This window comes from Montipora foliosa, chromosome 6, assembly GCF_036669935.1.
Source record: "Montipora foliosa isolate CH-2021 chromosome 6, ASM3666993v2, whole genome shotgun sequence".
Taxonomy (NCBI): domain Eukaryota; kingdom Metazoa; phylum Cnidaria; class Anthozoa; order Scleractinia; family Acroporidae; genus Montipora; species Montipora foliosa.
This window is the reverse complement of record NC_090874.1, coordinates 59,830,229-59,837,728: the sequence shown is the minus strand read 5'-3', so window position 1 is coordinate 59,837,728 and position 7,500 is coordinate 59,830,229. Positions and strand designations below refer to the sequence as shown.

The 7,500-nt window shown below is 37.6% G+C and overlaps 1 protein-coding gene across 1 annotated transcript in view; it reads left to right on the top strand.

The window, feature by feature from the left end:
* The first annotated feature begins 1,257 nt into the window (after nucleotides 1–1,257).
* Nucleotides 1,258–7,500, top strand: part of LOC138007985 (ketohexokinase-like) — a 19,517-nt gene continuing 13,274 nt past the window's right edge. Inside the window, exon 1 of the mRNA XM_068855144.1 lies at nucleotides 1,258–1,373. The gene's annotated coding sequence lies outside the window, so the exon portion shown is untranslated. The remainder of the gene's footprint in view (nucleotides 1,374–7,500) is intronic.

Genomic DNA, 7,500 nt, shown 5'->3' with positions numbered 1-7,500 from the left:
TCTTGCGCTGCAATTTGCGAGATTCCTTTGGGTGCCCCTGTAGAAACTCGTCTCTACTCCATTTCATCCTTGCTTTGACACCGCAATGATTAATTTCCCCTCGAATATGTCAAAACATGTTTATAGCTAAATTCAGTAAATGTGTCTCAATTCAAATGTCGTTGAAATATACTGTTCGTTGGGGATTAATTTCCCATTGAAATGTGTACATAGCCTACATAGACTGTTTAGAAAACAGTCCTAAGAAAATACGCGCGCTGATTGGTTAAAAATCGTGTTTCTGTAGCTAGCAAGAGCTGTTACATTGTAACGTAGGGATGGCGAGAGAGAAGAGAATTGACATTTTGATGACAGTTATCTTTGATAAGAGTTAACAAGTTGTTTTCCTTTTTCTCGTCGCGTTGTTTTCTAAAAGAAATAGAAAATATGTACTCCGTGTTTCTAGCGAGTTATAGAAACACTCGTGAAAGTTTGGGAGAACTCGAAAAAGCTGTGGAAACACTCGCCTGCGGCTCGCGTTCCCACAGCATTTCTCGTTCTCCCAAACTTTCAATCACCTCGGCCAATCTCGTCTCGTCTCGTCTATAACTCGATAGAAACACGGTACATGTTTTTTAATTTCTTAAATGTTATCCTGTAATACCATAGGCAGCTCAATTTCGCGTCACTAGAGAGCGTGTAATAATTAATTACTAGTGGGAAGATGACCTTTGAGTGCAAGCGGTGTTGCGTTACAGGCGGCCGTTGAGAATTAGCTAGAATTAAACGCGTTATAAGACTTTGTATGGGAAATAAAATACCGTCGATTATGAAGCCTAAAAAACGCTCAATTTAACGTTCATTCAATAAAAGGAATGAAAATGACTCACCTCTGGTGTATTCTTGTGCCTTTTGGAGCTTATTTTACCGTTTCGGGAAATCTGTGTTTTCATGCAAATTTAATTGCAAACACGGAATTCCCGAAACGGTGAAATAGGCTCCAAAAAGCACAAGAATACACCAGAGGTCAGTCATTTTCATTCCTTTTATTGAATGAACGTTAAATTGAGCGTTTTTTAGCCTTCATAATCGACGGTATTTTATTTCCCATACAAAGTCTTATAACGCGTTTAAATTCTCAACGGCCGCCTGTAACGCAACACCGCTTGCACTCAAAGGTCATCTTTCTACTAGTAATTTTAAATTATTACACGCTCCCTAGTGACGCGATTTTGAACTACAATACAAATCTCATGCAGAGAAGAGAGAGAGAGAGAGAGAGCCTGGGTTCGAGGTTGAATGGTTGTGTGAATCGGGTGACACACTGCTCCATGGTGATGAGATTGTCCGGCCTTATCGAGCATCGAGCGAGGATTTAAGTGTGAAGCTTTGAGGTTAGTAATGTTTGACTACATTTTGAGATAAATATGGCAACAGATATTGCTCCGATTGGAATACAGGGCCACTTTTGAAACAAGTACTTTTTCAGTGGCTCGGTAGTCAACTGATGAGCCGTGAAGCGGCCGCGAGCCACTCAAAGATGTACCTTATGTAGGTCTTCAACGAAATCGAATGGATGTTGAAGCAAATTAGTTAGGGAATGAATGTGAGGTTTATTCAGTTATTATTAATGTTAAAGCCGTTTGCCCGGGCTTTCACTCTTTCTTAAACATTTTTTATAAAAGTGACGACACATTTGAAATTAAATTTGCAAGACATGTTTCGGTCGTGCAACGACCATCTTCAGTTGAAAGTAGAATTAATTTGAAGTTACATTTGAATTTATAATATGCTAAACAAAGATAAATAACAACGTGAAATAAATTGGGAATCTAACAAAATAGCCAAAGGTAACAAATGAATTCTACTGTCGTTCTAATCAACGGGCGCGATCCATTCAACCAAAATTTCCGACCGGTCCGACCGGGAAAAGAGGACCACCTTAAAAGGTGGACCAGTTTTTTCGAAACCGAACCGATCCATTGAGTTTTGGACCGAAATTTCCGGAAATTTTGGTTGAATGGATCGCGCCCAACATGTTCCATTGTACACTCTTTTTTGTTACCTTTGGCTATTTTGTTAGATTCCCAATTTATTTCACGTTGTTATTTATCTTTGTTTAGCATATTATAAATTCAAATGTAACTTCAAATTAATTCTACTTTCAACTGAAGATGGTCGTTGCACGACCGAAACATGTCTTGCAAATTTAATTTCAAATGTGTAGTCACTTTTATAAAAATTGTTGTTAGTCTGCTTCTTTCCAGTTCTTAAACATTGAATTTCACTAAATAGGCGAGCCGCGGATATCTCACTCGTTCTTTAAACAATTGAATAAACCTTGTATTCCTTCCCTAACTTTTACTCGCGAGTCGCGGTTTCACTTCACTGCGGTTATGGCCCTAGAGCTGCTCGATTGTTTTCATATGCATGACAGTAGTCTTGAATTTATTACATCAAAAGTGAATCCGGTAGTTAAAACACAGTCACGGATTGTGAAAAAACTGTGATAGTTCAAAGTGGAGTTAGGGGAGGCGAATGGTACCTCCAAACTCTTCGCACTCGCAAACCTATCATCCGATCTCGAAATCTAGGCAACCTTTGAGAAGAGTCTTGAAGTCTCGTTTACATTGCATTTATTTCGGTTGAAGTGTTGCCTGTTTTGGTCTCGGTCTCAGATTCGCCAACAAGGGTGTTGGGGTCTCGGCGATTCTCGAATTTTACCTTTCTTCACCCCTGACTTTGTCTTCTTGTGGCGGCACAATCTTGACCCCAGAGCTCTTCTGTTGACTGAGGAAGAGAAGAGCTCTGTGGAACCCTGAAACAAACTGAATGAAGGGGTAGTTTCTAAAGAAACTGTGGTGCTGCGTCGGTGGGGAAGTAGTATACAAAAATTTGGTTTTATCAACGGAGTTGATAATGTAAATTTGCCACCGTACAGAGATTCTAAAAGCTGACGTTTCGAGCGTTAGCCCTTCGTCAGAGCGAATCGAGGGATTATGGGTTACGTGTAGTTTTTATAGTAGAGTAGGAGCTACGCTATTGGTGGTAACATGGCAACGTGAAAAATAGGAATATATTAGTTAAATGAAAAGCGTTCGTTAATACCGTGAGGATTAAGGGTGCCGATTTGAAAGATGAATTTTTGTTCCAGATTCTTGCGGCTTTCCGTCGTACCTAGATGTAGGGAAAGGCCGCAGATAGCCATGTGTTTTTTGGAGTGGTTAGGCAGATTAAAATGGCGAGCGACTGGCTTGGATGCATCCTTGTCATTCTTCTCAACATCGCGAAGGTGTTCGCGGAATCGGTCACCTAGTCGTCTACCTGTCTCACCAATGTATAATTTATTGCATAACGTGCAGGTTATGCAATAAATGACATTTGCGGAGGTACATGTGAAACGATCGGTGATCTTAACAGATCGCTTAGGTCCCGATATCTTGCTAGTGTTAACAATGAAAAGACAAGTTTTGCATCGTGAGCGCGCGCATTTGAAAGTGCCGGGTTGCTCGTTAGTTTTGAGCGCGCTTCTAACTAAAAAGTTGCCTACGTTTTTGTCGCGTTTGAATGAAATAAGTGGAGGTTGCGAAAAGATTCTACCAGTCTCGGGATCATTTTGGAGTAATTTAAAATTACTAAGAATGATGCTTTTGACTGCGTGATTATGAGGATGGAAAGTGAGGGTGAATGGAATTCTGTCATTCTTATCTTTTTGTGACGTTAGTAGTGATGACTGTCGATCAAATTGTTGGGCGCGATGATGGCCAAACAAACTGTCTTCTCATTCATTTGGTTTTCGTGAAGAACAATCAAAAGCGTCCCTAATTGGTGCATTCATGTTAGCATGAGGAGTGATCAGACACCGTAAGTTTCAAATAGCCAATTTTTGGTTACAAGAACCCTACGGCGCATGTTCTCCTAGATAGAGATTCCCAGAGCCTTCGCGTCAATCCAAGGCTCTGGTGACGAAAATGGTGGCGGCACCGTTTGAAGAATGTGCCATGTCTTAGATTTATGTTTACGTTTATGTTCATTAATCGACAATGTTAATTTACACATCAAGTTGACATAACATAAAAATATAAGCAAGTCAAAGAACTACATATAAAATATACAAGAAATAAAAGTACTTAATAATAAAAATAGAGGATATTACATTGCTGCGCGGGGATACAAATTTTATCTTCGAGTGCTGAAAGATAAAATTCGTATCCCCAAGCGGTCATGTAATATTCTGTTTATTATATAGATATTGATGAAATGTCTAGATTTAAAACAACTTGTTTACTCATTTTCTAAATGATGAAAAAGTGGTCACCAACCGCTAAAACACGCATGTTGTGTAACATGAAACATTGAAAGTTATGACAAAACAAATCACGATAATGTAAAATTTTGCAATAAAAATATTAATGCAGTAGAGAAGAATAATTATATTAAAGCACAAACGTATCGTACCATAAAGAGGAAGCTTGTGTTTTATTGGCTAATAGTGTCCGTTACCATGACGACACCTATATTCTCTCATGTGAAAGATAAAAGTGATATGTTCACTGCGTGCAGTGAAGATGTGATTTTTTAGCAAAAGGAGAAATCCTGCTATTTCATCAGTATCTATATAATAAATATAAATTATAAAAAGGATATTTAAAAAAATGTTAATAACTTCTAATTGTCAGAAATCAACGATTTTTAAAATTAATAATGAATACTTCATACTACTTTGAATATAACTTGGTAATGAGTTCCAATCTCGTATTGTTCTCTGATAAAAACTGCAGTAATAATAATCATGATTACAAATAATTCTTATTAACTTAAATGATCATGAAAGATTTATTTGAAAAAGACCTGGTAATTCATTGTTTCAGTAAATAATAAGCAGGTATAGGTTATGAAATTAAACTTAACAATATTATTAGAGCGGTTTTCAATTGAGTGTCAAAAGTAATTAGCGAATTGCTTTGGTTTTGCATTTACTTCACTCAGTGATTGGTTGAAAGATATCTCGCCATTTTTTCAACCAATCAGAAGTGAAACCAAAACCAATCGTGGCTCGCGCGTGCACATTTTCCCGCGCTTTGTGTTTGCTACGTGTAATTACTTCGAATTTTGATTGGTTTACTGGATTGTCTCCGTCCTTTTTGATTGGCCAAAGTAATTACTTTGGTTTTGGTTTTATGACACTTGATTGAAACTCGCTCTATTCTGCGAGGGTGGGCTGGATGTGAAGTGATAGATAACCATTGAAGCGCATAGCACAGAGTTGGTTATAATCATTTTACAAGTATATGCAGCAAGCCAGGGTAGAATAATAGTTTTATTAAAAACTCCAGGATCAACATGTTGATCTAAGCATCGATTTCTGCCTTGTTCAATTCTGGTCCAAAATGGCTTTTGTCGGCCAATTTTTCTCAGAGCTGCAAAAAATGTTTTTAGCTCGCTTTATTGCTAATGGGTTCCTTGACCATATTAAGTAGGGCAGGTGTATGAAATGATAGCCTACATGTATGTTGGGCAAGCCAGTGAAAATGCTGGAAATCTGATATCTTTAGTTCAGTTCTTAATACATAGAATAATTTTATATTCAATCCAGGGATTTTATGTCTATTATTTTTTTTAAGGGTCTAAATCTAAGGACTGTATAAACATCTCTGTGACAGAGTTAGTGCTATAGTTTCTGTTAAGAAATCTTGCCACTCGTTAATGCTGGACTACTTTGATTGCATCAATCTGGTCTTGTCTGTATGGATCCCATACTACCGTGGCATTACTCCAAGCTTGGCCTCGCAATGGTAACATAAGTTAAACCTTTTATGTTTTCAGTACAACTTGGGTATAAATTGCGTTTCACAAAACCAAATGACTTATTAGCTTTATTTACTATGTTCTCAATGTGGCAGGTCCATCTTAGATCTGTAGTAAGTGTGAGTCACCCAGATAAGGATGGTCTTTTATTTGGGACAACTTCTTGCCAGTAATGTAATAATCTGTCAAAATGGATTCCTTCTTTCATGGGATTCTCATGGTGTGGCATTTAGACACATTAAACTGCATTTGCCATGTCTTGGCCCAAGAGGCTTAAATAATTATTAAATCAATATCATTATGCAAAAGAACGCTATCATATGCTACTATCATATTAATTGTGGGCATTACTAAACCATGAAAGACCAAAACAGCAAAATTAAGCACCAAAACACCATGTATGAGTCCCCACCATACATTGAATACTAGCCGACAATGGTTGGATTTGAGATTAAATACTGTTTGGTTAGTATTCAATGTATGGTGGGATCATACATTGTTTCGGTGTTTTGTTGTTTAGTTATGTCCATTAATAGACCATATTCGTATTCTCGGTATTGGACTGGAACTAGCTTTGCAATGGAGGCTAATGCGGGGGAATCTTTTCAAATACAAATACTTTTTAATATATTCCCCCGCATTAGCCTCCATTGCAAGCTAGTTCCAGTCCAATACTGAGAATACGAATATGGTGTATTGGTACATGTAGATATAACAAGGTATCATCTGCAAACAATCTCAGGGTGCTATCTACATGTAAGTGCTCGTGAATGTTATTTATAAACAGTAAGAACATAAGAAGGCCCAAGACCGAAGCCTGTGGTACTCCTGAGGGGACCTTCACAACCGTCGGACGTATACAAAAAAGTATGAAATACATTGGTCTGTAAAAATGCCATGACATAGGCTTAGTATGGAAGTTGTTTGCTCCTAGTCATGGGCTCCTGCTTAAATTGTCCAGACATGTGAGTGTGAGGATTCACTTCTCTCTTTCATCTTAAGATTTTTCTGCTTGTAAAACACATTAAATTTACAATATGAGGGGTGGTCCACAGGGTAGTCCATGGACCTGGTCCATAAAGGGGTCCATGGTCTTCAGCGTCCTCCACAACGCGCTGAGTTCTAAATAAGCCAGGAATTAATCTATGCGAGTGATTTTCCTTGAATTCCATAATAATGCAGTTTAAATAGTAATCTCTGGTGTGCCTACATGAACCTTGTCAAATGCTTTGCTGAAGTACTAAAAAATTGGTGGTCAATTTCAGATCCAATATTCAATTTTTTTGCAAGGTCTTCAATACAGTAACCAGTAATTGGGTTTCACTTTATTAGAATGATTTTTATCTAAAACCATGTTGATTGGAAGTTTCAAGTGATGCATGATACTAGGATAAATGACATGCTCCATCACTTTAGATCATTATAGCACAATCCAGGGGTACAAATGCGTAACTAGGGCCAAAAATGTTTTTTTTTTTGGAAAAAGCTCTTTTCTTGTCTAATTTGGGCTTAATTTATTGTATTTAACCTAAGGTAAAAATTTGAAATTCCCCATCATCCTTTGAGGGTGTGATCTCTTAGCAGGATTTGAGCATTACTGAGTGTAATGCCTTTAACCATATTTTGAAGATGTCTAAAAAAAAATAATGTTGATTAATTAATAAATTAATGATAACCCTCGACCCTTTGTGGGAGTGGTCATTTCACAGTATT